This window comes from Acinonyx jubatus, chromosome B2 (genome assembly GCF_027475565.1).
Source record: "Acinonyx jubatus isolate Ajub_Pintada_27869175 chromosome B2, VMU_Ajub_asm_v1.0, whole genome shotgun sequence".
NCBI classification, from domain to species: domain Eukaryota; kingdom Metazoa; phylum Chordata; class Mammalia; order Carnivora; family Felidae; genus Acinonyx; species Acinonyx jubatus.
Window position 1 is genome coordinate 76,248,763 of NC_069385.1, and position 18,492 is coordinate 76,267,254.

At 36.0% G+C, this 18,492-nt stretch overlaps 1 protein-coding gene across 10 annotated transcripts in view; it reads right to left on the reverse strand.

Moving 5' to 3' along the window:
* Positions 1-18,492, reverse strand: part of DOP1A (DOP1 leucine zipper like protein A) — a 109,928-nt gene that overhangs the window by 79,172 nt on the left and 12,264 nt on the right. The gene's annotated exons all lie outside the window — the stretch shown is intronic.

Here is an 18,492-nt window from a genome sequence, read left to right on the forward strand (position 1 = left end):
TAGCCCCTTGGGCTGGATTTTTTGACTCAATTCTGACAAAAATAGCAAGGCAGAAGTGATAATGTGTCATGGCTAAAACTAGGTTATAAAAGAACTTTAGCTTCCTCCCTTATTGTCTCTAAACTAAGATCATTAGGTCTGGGGAAAGCCAGTTGCCACCTTGTGAGAACACTTACATGAGCCCTATGGGGAGGTTCCAGTGGTAAAGAACTGCAGCTTTCTACCAACAGTCATGTGAGTGAGTCATTTCGGAAGCAGATCTCCCATTTCCAAGCAAACCTTCATTTGACTGCAGTACCAACCAACATACTGACTGTAACTTCATAAGAGGTCCTGACACAGAGCTACATAACCAAAGTCTCTCAAATTCATGACTTATAATAATCTTGCTGATTTAGGCCCCTGACTTGGGGGTAATTTGTTATATAGCACTAGATAACTAATAGAGTAGTAGTAAGGATTTAAATGAGGCTCAACTAAATTTGGCCCAATGTGGTCTCTCCTCCACTATTTTTGTTATCCTGTCAGACTTTTAACTAACTCTGTACCTTTCTTTAGAGCTGGATTCATGGATGTGGAGGAGGGTCTAAGAATGGGACTCAGAGTATCTCAACATGATTAAATGAAAGGTAAAAACAGTCTTTCCAACAAATGGTTTTGGGGTAACTGGATATCCACATGTAAAATAATGAAGTTGACTCCTTCCTCATATCTACACAAAAATCAACTCAAAATGGATGACAGCTCTAAATGTAACAGTTATAAAAGTCTTAGAATAAAGTACAGGAGTAAGTTTTTGTGGCCTAGGGCTAGGCAGTCTTCTTAGAAATAACATAAAAACATCACAAGCAACAACAAAATAAATTGGACTTCATCAAAATGAAAAACCTTTCTGCTTTAAAGGATATGGTCACAAAATGAAAAGAGAAGAGGACTTCCAGGGAAGATAGCAGAGTAGGATGACACTAAGCTCACCTTGTCCCATGGATACAGCCAGATGATAAACACATTAGTGTAAGTAACTAAAAAAAAATGACCCAGAGACTGGAAGAACAAACTCTCCACAGCTAAATGTAAGGAAGAGGCCATATCAAAGAGAGTAGGAGGGTGGTGACAGATTAGGAGCTAAACAGACCCAAGGGACTTTCCACAGGAGGGAGGGAGGAACACCCCAGGCACAAGAGAGGAGAGAAACAAACTTTCACAACAGGGAGACTGCACAGGGAAGATGAATCCCCAAATATTTGGCTTTCAAAACCAGAGGGGTCAAATTTTGTGAGTTCTTACAATCGCAGGCAGTACTTAAAAACCTGGAACTTTAGGGGGCACCTGGGTGGGTCAGTTGGTTAAGCGACTGACTTAGGCTCAGGTCATGATCTCAATTTGTGAGTTTGAACCCCACCTTGGGCTCTGTACTGACACTCAGAGCCTGAAGCCTGCTTTGGATTCTGTGTCTCCTTCTCTCTCTGCCCCTCCCCAACTTGTGCTCTATCTAAAATAAATAAATGTAAAACACACACACACACACACACACACACACACACACACCTGGAACTTTAAAAATCAGGAGGTTTATGAGAGAGCAAGGAGGGCGAGAGGAAACTGAGTCCCAGCCGTAAAGAGACAACACAACAAATAGCTCCACCAAAGATACAGCAAAGCAGCAGCAATCTGTCAAAAGCCTGGGGTATCCAGGAGGGAGATTTGCTTACTAATCTCAGAGCATGTGCCACAGGGGCAGGGATCTTTGGGAGACTTCTCCAGGAACAAATGAGCTTTCTCTCCCTCACTCCGTAGCATAAACACATGGACACCTGCAGCAACCAGCCAGGGCACCAACACTTGCTACCTAACTTGTTCATAGTGCCCCCACCCACTTGTTCTCTTGCAAACATGCCCCAAACAGCCAGAACTCTACTCCAGATCATCACCCATAGCAGACCTGGACAAACCTTGCTAACACTACCAGACCTGCCCCCATACACTTCTGTATATCAGCCTCTTCCAACCCATATGCCTTAGTCCCCAGCAGCTGCAGGAACCCTCCTGTGGCTGACAACCTTGCTGGCACCAGATGCCCTGTCCTCACATTCTCCTACACCTCTGTGCTACTACATCTCTGGCAAATGTTCAAGTTAAGTCCAAGGTGGTCCCAGGCTGGCCGATTAGCAACACAAGGACCAAATCCTGCCCATAACAAGCAAAGAGAGCCATTGTAGACAAATGGACAGAAGGCAAAAGCTGCTCAGCTACAACAGCAGGGCACAGACAATGCACATAGGAGATACCCCTGAAGTGCTAGGTACTGGTCAGCAGGGGACAAAGCACTACAGGTCACTACATGCCCTCTTAATAGGCCACTACTTTCCAGAGCAGGAGATGTAGCTGACTTTCCAAACATATGGAAACAGACACAGTTAAACAAATGGAAGAGACAGAGAATATATCCCAAATGAAACAGGACATAAAACAACAGTGAGAGCTAAACAATACAGAAATAAGTAATACAACTGATAAAGAATTTAAAGTAATGGTCATAGAGATACTCACTGGACTTTTAAGAAAAGAGTGAAGGACCTCAGTGAGACTCTTAACAAAGAGAGAACATAACCAATTAATGATGAATAACTGAATTACTGAAATTAAAAATACACTAGATAGAGGGTGCCTGGGTGGCTCAGCTGGTTAAGCATCTGACTCTTGATTTCAACTCAGGTCATGATCTCACGGTCGTGTGATGGAGCCCCATGTCAGGTTCTGCACTGATAGCATGGAGCCTGCTTGGGATTCTCTCTCTCCCTCTCCTGCCCCTCCCCCACTCATGCTGGCTCTGTCTCTCTTAAAATGAATAAGTAAACTAAAAATTTTTTAACAATACACTAGGTGGAATAAATAGTAGACTAGAGGAAGCAGAAGAACGGATTAGTGATCTAGAGGACAGAGTAATGGAAAGCACTCAAGTTGAGCAAGAAAGAAAAAAAGACATAACAAAAAATGAAAATAGGCTTAGGTAAATTTAGCCATATCATGAAGTGTAATAACATTTGCATTATAAGGATCCCAGAAGGAGGAGAGACAGAAAAGGGGACAGAAACCATATTTGAAGAAATAAGAGCTGAAAACTTCCCAAATCTGGGGAAGGAAACAGAAATCGAGATCCAGAGGCACAGAGAACCTCTGACAAATCAACTCAAGGAGGTCCACACCAAGAATTAAATACACACACAGTAATTAAAATGGCAAAAAGTAGTGATAAAGAAGGAATTTTAAAAGCAGCAAAAGAAAACAGTTACATACAAGGGAAACCCCATAAGGCTATCACTGGATTTTTCAGCAGAAATTTTGCAGACCAGAGGGTGATGAGCATGACATACTCAAAGTGTTGAAAGAAGAAAACTGCAGCCAGGAATACTCTAGCAAGGCCATAATTTAGAATAGAAAGAGGGATGAAGAGTTTCCCAAACAGAAGTTAAAGGAATTCATAACCACTAAACCAGTCCTGTAAGAAATATTACAGGGGACACTTTGAGTGCAAAGGAAAGACCATAAGAGGGAATAAGTAGGAAAGAAAAAAGCAGTAAAAATAAGTATGTCAACAAAAATCAGTCAAGGGATTCACAAAATAAAAGCATATAAAGTAAGATGCCATATATCTAAAATATGAGGGGGAGAGGAGTAAAGAATGGGTTTAAACTTAAGCTATCATCAATATAGACTGCTATATGTATAAGATGTTATATACAAACCTAATGGTAACCACAAAGCAAAAATTTGTAATAAATATGCAAAAAATAAAGAGAAAGGAATCCAAGTATATCACAGAGTGAGCCAACAAACCATCAGATAAGAGAGCAATAGGAAGAAACAGAGAAGAACTACAAAAAAAAGTATGAAACAAGTAACAGAAGACCAATAAGTACATATCTATCATTAATTACTTTGAATGTAAATAGACTAAATGCTCCAATAAAAGGGTGACAGAATGGATAAAAAAGCAAGAACCATTTATAGACTGGCTACAAGAGATTCATTTCAGACCTAAAGACACGTGCAGATTGAAAGTGACAGAATGGAAAAGCACTTATCATGCAAATGGAAACAAAAAGCAAGTAGAAATACTTACATCAAGCAAAATATCCTTTAAAGTTTTTATTTTTATTTATTTTGAAAAAGAGTGTGTGTATGAGCAGGGGAAGGGCAGAGAGAAGGGTAGAATCCGAAGCAGGCTCTGTACTGTCAGTGTGGAGCCTGATGTGGGGACTCGAACTCACATGAGATCATGGCCTGAGCTGAAACCAAGAGTTGAATACTTAAACAATTCAGTCACCCATGTACCCCTGGACAAAACAGCCTTTAAGCAAAGACTGTAATAAGAGACAAAGAGAAGGAAGCATTAATTATATACATTAATAAAAGGAAAATACAACAAGAAAATATAACAGTTACAAATATTATGCACCCAACATGAAAGCACCCAAATACATAAAGCAGGGAACTTTAACATCCCAATTACATCAATGGATAGATCACCCAAAAACAAAATAAACATGAAAACAGTGGTTTCAAAGGACACACTGGAGAAGATGGGTCTAATGGATATATTCAGAACATTCCACCCTAAAACACCAGAATACACATTCTTTTCAAGTATACATGGAACATTCTCCAAAAGAGATCACATATTAGGGCACAAAACAAGTCTCAATAAATTCAAAAACACTGATGTTATACCATGCATCCTTTCTGAGAAGAATGCTATTAAACTAGAAATCAATTCACAAGAAAAAATCTGGAAAGAACACAAACACATGGAGGTTAAATAACATGTTACTAAAAAATGAATGGAAAAAAAAATGAATGGAACAACCAAGAAATCAAAGAGAAAAATAAACAAAATACATGGAGACAAATGAAAATGAAAACACAACAGTCCCAAATCTTTGGGAAGCAACAAAAGTAGTTCTAGGAGGAAGTTTATAGCAATACAGATTTACCTGAAGAAATAATAAAAATCTCAAACAACCTAAACTTACACCTAAAGGAGCCAGAAAAAGAAGAAAACCAAAACCCAAAACCAGTAGAAGAAAACAAACATTAGAACAGAAAAGAAATAAAAACTAAAAAACAAACAAACAAACAATAGAACAGATCAATGAGGGGCGCCTGGTTGGCTCAGTCATTAAGCATCCGACTTCCACTCAGGCCATGACCTCACAGTTTGTGAGTTTGAGCCCCATGTCAGGCGCTGCGCTGACAGCTCAGAGCCTGGAGCCTGCTTCAGATTCTGTGTCTCATTCTCTCTCTGTCCCTCCCCCACTTGTGCTCTGTCTCTGTCTCTCAAAAATAAATTTAAAAAGAAAAAAATTAAAAAAAAAAAAAAAAAAAGAACAGATCAGTGAAACCAGGAGCTGGTTTTTGAAAAGATCAATGAAATCAACAAAACTTTAGCTAGACTCATTAAAAAAAAAAAAAAAAAAGAATTCAAACAAAATCAGAAATGAAAGAAGAGAAGTAACAATTGACACTACAGAATTACAAGGGATTATTGGAGATATTATGAAAAAATTACATGTCAACAAATTGGACAACCTAAAATCATGTAACCTCCCAAAACTGAATCAGGAACAAAGAGAAAAATGTGAATAGACTTTTTACCAGTAATGAAACTGAATTACTAATCAGAAAACTTCTAACAAACAAACGTCAAGGACCAGAGAGCTTCACAAGTGAATTCTACCAAACATTTGGAAAAAGAGTTAAGTAGCTATTCTTCTCAAACTATTCCAAAAAAATAAAGAAAAGCTTCCAATTCATTCTATTAGGCCAGCATTATCCTGATGCCAAAACCAGATAAAGACACTACAAAAAAAGAGAATTACAGGTCAGTATCTCTGATGAACACAGATGCAAAAATTATCAACAAAATATTCACAAATTGAATCCAATAATATACTTAAAAAGTTATTAACCATGATCAAGTGAAATTTATTGCAGGGATGCATGGGTGGCTCAATATTTGCATGGGTGGTTTATATCACATTAACGAGAGGAAGGAAAAACACCATAGATCATCAAAATAGATGCAGAAAAAGCATCTGACAAAGTACATCGATTCATGATAAGAATTCTCATGAAAGTAGATTTAGAGAACATACCTCAACAAAATAAAGGCCATATATGAAAAACCCACAGCTAATATTATACTCAATGGTGGAAAGGTGAAAGCTTTTCCTCTAAGATCAAGAACAAGACAGGGATGTCCACTCTCACTACTTTTATTCAACACAGTACTGGAAGTCCTAGCTGTAGCAATCAGACAACAAATAAAAGGCATCTGATAAGGAAGGAGTAAAACTTTCACTACTTACATGATGACATGATACTATATGTAGAAAACCTTAAGGACTCCACCAAAAAACTATCAGAACTGATAAATGAAATCAGTAAAGCACAGAATACATAACATACAGAAACCTGTTGTATTTCTCTACATTAATAATGAGATAGCAGAAAGAGAAATTAAGGCTACAATCTCACTTCCATTTGCACCAAAAAGAATAAAATATATTGGAATAAATTTAACCAAGGAGGTAAAAGACTGGTACTCTGAAAACTGTAAAACACTAACGAAAGAAATTGAAGATGACACAAATGGAAAGATATTCCATGCTCATGGATGGAAGATCCAATATTATTAAGAGATCCATACTCCCCAAAGCAATCTAGATGTAAAGATTTAATGCAAATCCCTATCAAAATACCAACAGCATTTTTCACTGATCTATAAAAAAGTCCTAAAATTTATATATAGAGCCACAAAGGACCCTGAATAGTCAAAGCAATCCTGAAAGAACAAAGCTGGAAGTTATCACAATCTCAGATTTCAAGATATATCACAAAGCTGTAGAAAACAAAACAGTATGGTACTGGCACAAAAACAGACATATAAATCAGTAAAACAGAATACAGAGCTCAAATAAACCCATGCTTATATGGTCAATTAATCTATAATAAATGAGGCAATAATATACGATAGAGAAAAGACAGTCTTCAATGAATGGTGCTGGAAAAACTAAACAGCAACATGCAAAAGAATCAAACTGGACCACTTTCTTACATCATACACAAAAAGAAATTCAAAAGGGAATAAAGATCTAAATGTGAGACCTGAAACCATAAACTCCTGGAAGAAACCAAAAGTAGTAATTTGACAACAGCCATAGTAACAATTTTCTAGATATGTCTCCTGTGGCAAGAGAAACAAAACCAAAATTAAACTATTGGGACCATACCAAAACAAAAAGCTTTCGCTCAGTGAACAAAACCACCAATGAAACAAACAGGTAACCTACTGAATAGAAGAAAATATTTGTAAATGATATATGCCATAAGGGTTTCATTTTCAAAATACATAAAGAACTTATAAAACTGAATACCAAAAAAATCCAATTAAAAAATGGGCAGAGGACCTGAAGAGATGTTTTCCAAAGAAGACCTACAAATGGCCAAGAGACCCATGAAAAAGATGCTCAACACTAATAATCTTCAGGGAAATCCAAAGATAAACCACAATGAGATCTCACCTTATACGTATCAGAATAGCTAGAATCAAAAAAACAAAAAATAACAAGTTGTTAGCAAGGATGTGGAGAATAAGAGACCCCAATGCACCGCTGGTGGGAATGCAAATTGATGTAGCCACTGCAGAAGACAGTATGGAGGTTCCTCAAAAAATTAAAAATAGAATTACCATATGATCCAATAGTGGGAATTTACTCAAATAAAATGAAAAGACATATGCACTCCTATGTTTATTTATTTAGTATTATTTATAATAGCCAAGACATGGAAGCAACCCAAGTGTCCACTGATAGATGAATGGATAAAAAAGATGTGGTATCTGTAGACACAATGGAATATTACTGCACCATAAAAAATGAGATAGTGCCATTTGCAAAGTCAGACAGAGAAAGACAAATATCATGATTTCACTCATGTGGAATTTAAGAAACAAATGAACAAAGAGAAAAATAGATTAAAAAAAACAACCCAAATTCTTAAATACGGAGAACAAACGGTAGTTGCAATAAGGGAGGTCAGCTGGAGTATGTATGAAATAGATAAAGGGGATTAAGACTACACTTATCTTGATAAGCACTGAGTAAAGTACAGAACTGTTGAATTATTACTGTACACCTGAAACTAATATAACACTGTATCTTAACTATACTTCAATAAATAAAAATGACTGTAAAGATGGTCATACAACTCTGTACTGAAAACTGCTAAATCATACACTTTAAATAGGTGAATTGTATGGTAGGTGAATTTTATCTCAATGAAGGTAAGTATGTATATATGTGTGCATACCAGTACATCTACATTTTTATATAATGGGGCCTTAGGGACCTGTGAATTACCTCAAATTACATGCAAAATTTACCTCTTATATTTTATTGGGGAGAGAGTCTACTGATTTTATAACATTCTCAAAAATGGTTTTTAACAAAATCCTCAAAAAGGTTAAGAATCCCTACTCTAGAGAATATAACCTATATTAGTAATACCTGTTGGCACTGAAAAAAGGATAAGAATCTATGAATTTATTAAATCAAAAAAAATTTTTGGTTAAGGTTGTGACAGAATGATACAAACTACCCAGTTCTCTACCTTAATTCTTTTATCCATAAAAATAAAAACAGACAAATCCTCAAATCCTATTTTTACAGACAACAATTATCTTAAACACTTGACTTACTTCAGTACACAAAGTGCCAAGCACTTCTAGGTGCAGAATAAAGAGAATAACCCTGACCTAATGCATGATACTTTCATTCCCAATTGGGAGGGGCAGGCCCTTGTGGTTTAAAATAATGTCTGGGGCGCCTGGGTGGCTCAGTCGGTTAGGGTGCGACTTCGGCTCAGGTCATGATCTCGTGGTCTGTCGGTTCGAGCCCTGCGTCGGGCTCTGTGCTGACAGCTCAGAGCCTGGAGCCTGTTTCAGATTTGGTGTCTCCCTCTTTCTCTGACCCTCCCCTGTTCACGCTCTGTCTCTGTCTCAAAAATAAATAAATGTTAAAAAAAAATTTTAAATAATGTAAAATTTATGCAGGAAAAAAACTTACATTGTTATTTTATCTTTATACCCTGGACTTTAACAGCAACAAAACAAAGCTGTATTTTGAAGTACTGCGAGAAATCCAAAATGAACTTAAATGAACCAAAACTAATCTTAACTGTCTTCCCTTTCAACATTGATTTTGTTTCACAGATTCAATACACAATTCCCCTAATTGGGAAGAAGTCCTTGAAAGCAGGAACTCTATTTCCTACTTATTTGTATGTGGCACAGCACATAACTTGGAACAGATAGGTAAGCTCAAGTTGGATTCATACACAGTGATGTAAGTATAATAGTTGAGACTGGGAATGAATTAACAATTCTGCAAGCTGTTTTATCATTAATCTATGGTTAATAAAAATCTTTTAAACTAGATTTAACCATAAACACACACAGCAATGTGTGCTTCAGGGACAAAAGACAATCTTTTTTTTAAAGATTTAAAGTCTATTTTGTCTGATATAAGTATTGCTACCCTGGTTTTTTTCACTTCCACTTGCACAGTATATGTTTTCTGCAATCTGTCATTTTTAGTCTGTGTCTTTAGGTCTGAGGTGGTAGTTTTTCCCTGTTTTGTAGTTTTTCCCTGTTCTTTTCTTCTCTTGCTCTCTTCCCTGTTGTTTGATGGCTTTCTTTAGTGTTATACTGGGATTCCTTTCTCTTTTTTGTGTATCTACTGTAGGTTTTGATTTGTGGTTATTATTAGATTCATATATGTCATCTTATATATAAGCAGTCTCTATTAAATTGATGGTTGCTTAAGTTTGAACACATTCTAAAAGCACTAAATTTTTACTCCTTTGTCCACATTTATGTATATGTCATATTTAACATCTTTTCATTTTGTGTATACCTTGGCTGATTTTTCTACTTTGGTGTTTTCACCTCATACTGGCTTTATAAATGATTAATTTACTACATTTACTACATGTTTGCTTTTACCTGTGAATTTTTTCCTCTCATAATTTTCTAATAGTTATGGTCTTTTCGTTCGAGTTAAAGGATTCCCTTTAACATTTTCTGATAAGACTGACTTAGTGGTGATAAATTTCTTTAACTTTTCTCTGGGAAATCCCTTACCTTTCCTTCTATTCCAAACGATAACCTTACTGAGTATTCTTAGTTGTACATTTTCTCCTTTCAGAACTTTAAACATATCATGCCACTCCCTTCTGGCCTTCAAAGGTTCTGCCAAAAAATCAGCTAATAGCCTTATGGGGTTTCCCTTGTTTGTAACTGTTTTCTCTTGCTCCTTTAAAAATTTTCTACTTATCTTTACTTTTTGTCATTTTAATTATGTGTTTTGGTGGGGACCTCCTCGGATTAATCTTAAGGGCTCTCTGCGTTTCTGGATCTGCATGTCTGTTTCCCTCCTTAGATTAGGAAAGTTTTTAGCTATTTGTTCTTCTGATAGGTTTTCTGCTCCCTTCTCTCTTAAATAAAGCAAATGTTAGCAGACAAAAAAGAAGAAATTGACAGTAATATGATAATAGTAGCGGACTTTAACACCCTACTTATATCAATGGCACGATCATCCACAGAATATCAACAAGGAAACAGTGGCTTTGAATGACACATTAGACCAGATAGTCCCAATGTATACAGAACATTCTGTCCAAAAAGAGCACTATACAAACTCTTTTCAAGTGCACATCAAACATTCTCCAGGATACATCACATTAGGCCACGTCTCAATAACAACAAGTCTCAATAATTTTAAAAGACTCAAATCAAACCAACCATCTTTTCTGACCACAATGGTATGAAACTAGAAGTCAGTTACAAGAAAAAATCTGGAAACCACATGAATATATTGATGCTAAACAACATGATACTAAACAATGATTGGGTCGACTAAGAAATCTATGAGAAAATAAAAAAATACATGGGGACAAATTAACATGAAAACACAACAGTCCAAAATCTCTGGGATGCAGCAAAAGGCAGCAGTTCTACGAGGGAAGGTTATGTGACTATAATAATTATTACCATACAGAAAAAATCAAATGAGCATATGCATCAGTTAGTACTGTGTCTGGCACATACTAACCTTTCTCACTTGTTTCTGGTAACTAACTTCTCTCCTAGAACTCAAAAACCACTGTGTGTGTGTGTGTGTGTGTGTGTGTGTGTGTGTGTGTGTGTGACAACAGGCCATTTTCTCCCTAAACTCTGCCTGCAAGCTTATGAGTGGTCTCTATCAAAATCTCTTCATTTCAAGCATCTAAGTAAATCCTGCTTCCTTCTAGGAACCTAATTAATACTCCTTCTATCTTCTGACAACTCCCAAATTTCTATCTCTTGCCAGATCTCTTCCTTGAACTCCCAGCATATTAACTGTAATCAGAGTAATGATGTAATTGTGAAGCAATATTACCTCAATTGGCATATTCTGCAGATATACTTTTTTTTATTCAGTATAAAAAAACTAACCAGTAATGACCAGCTAAGTTTGTGGAGCTTAGAACTCTTTAATGTGTTTGCAGCTAAAAAAAAAGTTCAGTCAGGTAAGAAATTTGATTTTTTCTTTTTTATTTTGCTAAAAGTTGTCTAAACACTTAAATATAACTAAAAAGAGTTCATACAGTATAGATACATATAACACTAGGTAGAACATGAAAAACAAAATCTTACACAAACAGCTGAGAAATGAGACAGGACATTTTGTAGAAGTTTCATCAGCAGGGAGTTATGGTATTTTTGTGTGAAAAGATTGCCAGATCCTGGGACTAGAAATTAGGTTCTGCTTCTTCAATTATTTTTAATGAAAATAAAATCACTTATGGCATATCAGAAGAAGTCTAGGGATGTATCACTTTTGAATTTTTAATCCAATATATGATAAATGCAAATTCCAGCTCTCAAGTATTTTTTTTCCATATTTTATTTCAAAGTGGCTTAGATCAGTACTTTCCAAAGCTCTTTTCAAAGAACCAGTTTTACCCTAATCCACTGGTGACTGATATAAATCATGTACATAGTTGTTGTAGGAATATAAAATTGCTATAAAAATGTCTAAATGCTTACTTTCATCTGTGCTTATTTCAAGTTTTCTTAACAAAGAATTTGTGAATGGCTCACAAATCACACTTTGAACACCAATGACTTAGATCATAATGCGAATACATCTTTTCTCATATTGGATCAAGGAAACTTTATACACTGCCTCTTCTTCAGAAATGTAGTTTCACTTCATAAGAAATGCATATATTTAACAACAAAACAGTGTTTTGTAGAACCCGCCAGCCCACAAAAAGATAGGCAATAGGCGGCAGAGTCTCCAAGCACAGGAATTAAAGTCAAGACAGCTGAGAATCCAAATCCTACTTAACACTTAGCTGTAGGACCTTGGGCAAAACGCCAAACTTCAGTTTCCTCATTTATAAACCAAGATGATAATACCCAACTCAATGGTTGCCAAGATCAGATAAAGAACATATTAAACTTATCAGAGTGCCTGGCACATAGAAAATGCTCTAAAAACTTATTGCTACCATTATCACCAATAAAAATAAAAAAGTACTAGGAAGCAAGCATGCAAATTATAAGGACTAGTAAATTGTAATTAAGAGCCAGATATGGCTCTGAACTTATTGGTAGTAAAATGGAAAACTGAAGACTCTGACTAAATTATATCCAGTTGTCTCATGAATGCAAATTAAAATGTGTCATTGCCAGGGTGCCTGGGTGGCTCAGTTGGTTAAGCATCAGACTCTTGATTTCAGCTCAGGTCATGATCTCAAGGTATTGGGTTTGAACTCTGTTATCAGCAGGGAACCCACTTCAGATCCTCTGTCCTCCTCTCTCCCTGCATCTCCCCTGCTTACACTCTCTCAAAAATAAATACTTTAAAAAAATGTGTCATTGCCAAATGTGTGGAATTTTTTTTTTTACTATTTTTATTGAACTGCACATATTTAACATACCTTCTAAGTTCTGACTAATGTACACACCCAAAAAACCATCACCACAACCAAGATTTCTCACCAGAGAAATGTTCTCTAACATAGAGAACATTTATATCACCCTAAACAAGAAACCTACCAATTCTACCACCTCTATCAAATGAGGTGGTTTTTTGTTTGTTAGAAATTAAAAACAAAAACCAAAAAACAAAGCCCAAAACCTATTCCCGGTAGTACAATACCTATTTAATATAACTAGGAAACTTGAAAAAGTAAAAATCACTAAATAAAAATAAAAATTGTGGTTTGTTCTTAAAGTGATACAGGTAAAGTCAGAATGGCATTTATAATTTTTCTTTCAATATGGAATTGCTGAATCACTATATTGTACACCTGTAACTAATATAACACTGAAAAAATAAAGTTACACTTAATAAAATTTCTTTTTTCTTTCAGGAGCTGCTAACAAGTAGGTTTTTGACCTTAATCTGTAATCGTATCACCTGACAATTCAGCTATTCTTTCAAACTTACAACTCATATAAACTGGACCTGAATTGTCATAAAGCATGATTTAGTGCAGTGTTTTTGTCTCATTCAAATATAAAAATGAAACAAAATAGCTGTTTAAAAAAGAAGGCATAGATTCTCTAGGCAAATTAAAGCTTATGAAAATTATCAGGGAAGTATATATATTTATGTTTTCACACATTACAGGGTGATAAGGCTGTATTCAAGAAACAAAACATTCCAACAGACCATCTGAATCTTAAAAAATTTTGTTTAAATCGTTATAAAAAATGAGTAGACCTAATTTCACAAAATAACCGCACAAGGATACTTTGGCTGATTTGCTTATTACTAGCTGAGCTCCTGGCTTCCCCCTCTCCTTTGCCATGAAAAGTTTGGGGGAGGGCTGAAGAGACAAAGAACTATTCAGTATTAGCCAATTCTACAGATATATCTGGGGATTGTCCAAGAGTTTTATCACATTCCAGGTACGTAAATGAATACATTCTGAAAGCGCCATGTAATTCAGGGGGAAAAACTTTACTTGTTGATTATGAATGAAAAAGTACTTTAAAAACTGCTATATAGATATATAGTAGACATTCTTTCCAAACTGTTTTGCCTAAATTAAAAATTATTCGGTAACTATTACAATCTAACAAATAAGACAATTATTAACAAATTTATCTCATTTTGGTCAAAAGTTCTGGGTTTCAATACTGACACACTAATACTCTTTAGTGAATAGTTTATTTAATCAACTCATAAAGCTAGTTATTCCAGAAAATTGGAAACTTCCTGGGAGGAAGAAAACACCTACCAGGTATTTCATTAATCGGTTTAAGTACCCACAAGAACCCTAATGATCTGTATGTCGCCTCATCTGACCCAATCTCAAACCTTCAAATGGTACACACTCTAAGAAACTCCAAATATGTGATCAACAGATCTTCAGCTTTTCTCTGCATGTCTGGCTGCCTTCTGGTCCTAACTACCTTCTCAGGATAAGACCTCCTCTGATGCAGCAGAGGTAGGAACACCTTAGCTAACCTTATATTGTGGCTTACTATGTGCCAGTCACCACTCAAATGTTTTGCACATGTTAATTTAATCCTACAAAGTAAACATTATTATGGTCCACACTTACAGATAAAGAGACTGAGGCATAGAACTATTATGTGATACGATATGTTTAGTAAAAACGATAGAGTCAGAGATTTAGACATAAACAGTCTAGCTTTAGAGTTCTAACTCTTAACCACTACTCTTCATTCCTCTTTTATATCCATCTGACTTCAGGGCCAGGGAGTAAAGTTTCCATACTCCCTTCAAACTTACCTGGCAAAATCCCAATCTTAGTTGAACTCTATTATCTACTTTTTCCATGCATGAGCCCAAACAACTGAACACTGCTGAAGAAAAATCATACAACCATAGGCTGACTGATTGCATTTTAAATTGAGAAACAAACCTCAAACAGGAGTTCAACACTGTTCTAATCCACTGTTTCCTTAGTAAATTTACTTGCCGAACACAATTATTCATACCTTCTACTCTTTTCAAAAATCTAATACCACATCCCTCCATTGTTGCTAAAGACCCAACTTCCAATTTAACTAAGAAAACAGAAGCAAAAAGAATGCTTATAGTCCCTTCAACAAATCTGCAAATCTATCTCCACTTATATCCATACTCTCTACTTTCCCTCCTGTTCTGAGGAACAAAGGACCCTCCTCCATCAAAGACCCACTCTTTTGCTCTGGATCCTATCTCCTGTTACCTCTCAAGAATTTCCCTTAAGTGCCTTATTGGTTTACTCTTCTTCAGCACCAATTTCTCTTCCTGTGCAGGATCATTCTCCATCAGCCTATAGACAAAGGCCTGGAATCTCCCACAGTGAGAAACTAAAAGCCATAGCTTCCTCTTGACTCTCACAGACTTTTTGGCTATCAACCCATTTCTCTGTCCTCCCTCATTACAAAACTTTCTGAAAGATTTTCCTATACTCATCATTTCCTTATCTCTTCACTCTTTGGCCTACTCAAAAATGTCTTATGACACTGATCTGCAGGGAAACCACCCATGTAAGAGTCACCAGTAAACTGCTTTAGACAAAGTCAATGGTCATTTCTCCAGCCCCTCACCTTAATTTCTCCTGAGTATTCAATACCTAGTTTTTGGCGACCAGGACTCTTCATTTTCAAGGGATGTTCTGACTTCTCTAACCAATCTTCTCCAATCTGTGTCAGCACCTCTTCTCTATTCAAATTGTATTAAAAAAAATTTTTTTTAATGTTTATTTTTGAGAAAGAGAGAGAGTGTGAGTAGGGAAGGAGCAGAGAGTCAGGGGACACAGAATCGGAAGCAGGCTCCAGCCCATAAACCCTGAGATCATGACGTAAGCCAAAGTTGGACACTTAACCAACTGAGCCACCCAGGCGCCCCTATTCAAATTTCACTTTATTATTATTTTGTAAATGTTGAACTACTTCCAGGCTCAATCAGGAACTCTCACCTCTTCTCTAGAGTTATCTCCTCTAGTCCTATAGTTTCAAACAGCATTTGTTAACAAACATATCCTAAACGTATACAAAACGTCACTTTTCATTTTCTATTATCCTGGTTAAGGTCTGCTTCTATTCTTAAACCCTTATCATCTATCCTCCACAGAGAAGCTATAGATCTTTTAAAATCCTATTAAGTCATTATGGGAATATCCACACTAAATACACCAACATTTTTTGCACTGTAGGGCGTTTTGTATTTGCTATTCTCTGCACCCAAAAGCTCAAAGGTCAACTCTGTGTGGCAAATTCCTTCCCATCCTCCAAGTAATATCAAACCCTCAGAAAAGCCTTTTTTGAACAGTCGATCTCAAGTGGCCTACGCCAAGCCCACAATCTGAACATCTATTCTAGAATATCATATTATTTCCTTCCTAGCACTATTTCAGACTGAAATTTCCTATTATTTGCTTGTTTTTTAAATCTACATTCCCTTATTGCAATGCAAATGCCATGAAGTTAGAAGCCTTATTGGACTTGTATGAGCAGCCCCTACAAGTAGGCCCTCAAATAGGTTTTGAATAAATGAATCTATAAATGTAAACACTGCTCACAAACCATTTGCTTTTTTTCTTTCTTGAGAAATCTGGAGAAAAGAGCAAAGCTACAGTTCTATTTTTTAAACACTACAGTCACACTTGACCTCATTCCCTTCAAACAGATTATATTCATATGGTCATATTAAAGTACTTAATAGTACTTTAAAAAATTGGAAGATTCTCACAAAAACACCTATTAAAAATGTGCTCTATCTAGTTACATTTTAAAATATTAGCTCAGTTTTAGCATCCTTATGTAGTGTAACTACTTAAATGTGGACAATGTCACTCTAGAATGTCCTTTTCTAGGACTGAAAAGGAAATCCATTAAATATGATACTCCTAGAGGTCAAATCTTTTAAAATCAATTAGATGCAAATCTCTAGTTGAAGAAAATTCTGACAGTTAGATATTTATATTTTCACTTTTAATCTCAATGAAAATCATAAAAATAAAACCCAAGATATTAAAAATCAAAAATCTCATAATTCTGCCAAGATGACAAACAGCAAATTTTATTTACTTGGAAAAAAGAGAGTAAAATTAATCAACATATAAAAAATTATCCATCTGTTAGAAACAGTTTGAATTCTATAAAAATTATAACTAAAGATTCCTTCTAGCTTTAATCGCTGATTTTGTGTGACACATAAGCATCATGAAGAAAAGTAATTTAGAAAATAGAACAGTGTGAGCACGTATTACAACCTAAAATAATCCGTTAATAGGTAGCTAGGATTCTTTCTTAAGGATCAATTAGTTAATAGGTATAATAATGAAACTAAACATATGCCCTTGAGTTAAAGATAACATCCTGCTCCCAAAGCATAGCAGCCAAGTAAGCACTGCCCATACATTATTCAAGATGATGATGATGATCTGACAGCAGCTCACAATGACTTAGTAATCACTCTGTGGTAGGTACCATGCTAAGCCTTTTACACAAATTATCTCATGTAATCTTCAGGTTTGCTCACACAGCCATGTACATATGAACATTCTGGTGTTTGATATTTCACACAGAGTTAAGAGGAGGAACTGGGAAGAACTCTGGCAGGCTGACCACTGGGCCTGGTTCATAATCATTATCTTTTTGAACTTTTCCCCACAACTCTTAATTCTTCTGCCTGACCTATCCTACCTCTCCTCTCTTACCCAATTTTTCAAAAACCTGTTCAGATTATATAGCTTCTCTTGACTCTTTATCCAGTTTTTAGACCCTGTTCTTTTCCTATTCCACTTATTTTCTTACATCATAATAGCAGCACCTGGGTGGCTCAGCTGGTTAAGCATCCAACTCTTCATTTCAGCTCAGGTCACGATCTCATGGTTCATGGGATCGAGCCCTACATTGGGCTCTGCGCTGATGGCACAGAATTCTCTCTTCCCTCTCTCTCTGCTTCTTCCCTCACTTTGCGCACCCTCTCTCAAAATATATAAAAACACCATAATAATGCAAGTACATACATTTCTGTCGTTCCTTCTAGATGTTGGCTTAAGGACAAGGACCAGAGCTGAACACTGAATACCCCAAACCTGTATCACTGCTCAATACTGAAAGTGTGTAGGTTAAAGTATAAGGCAAAATAACTATAAATTCTAATATTAAAGGGTTTTGTCTGGTTATATGTAAAACAGTGATTCTATTCCAATAAATGACCACAGTGAAAGGGGCATTCTACTCAGTATGTACAGGAACACAATCTACTCCCCTGAGAAAACAATTTCAAAAAAAGTAAAAATATAGTCTCAAGTGGGATTAATCCTGGAAAGGTATTGCAGGATGGGTTGCACATCTCCAAATAGAATTATAGGTGAGGTTGTCCTTAAATTAAGGATGCCCAAGACTGATGT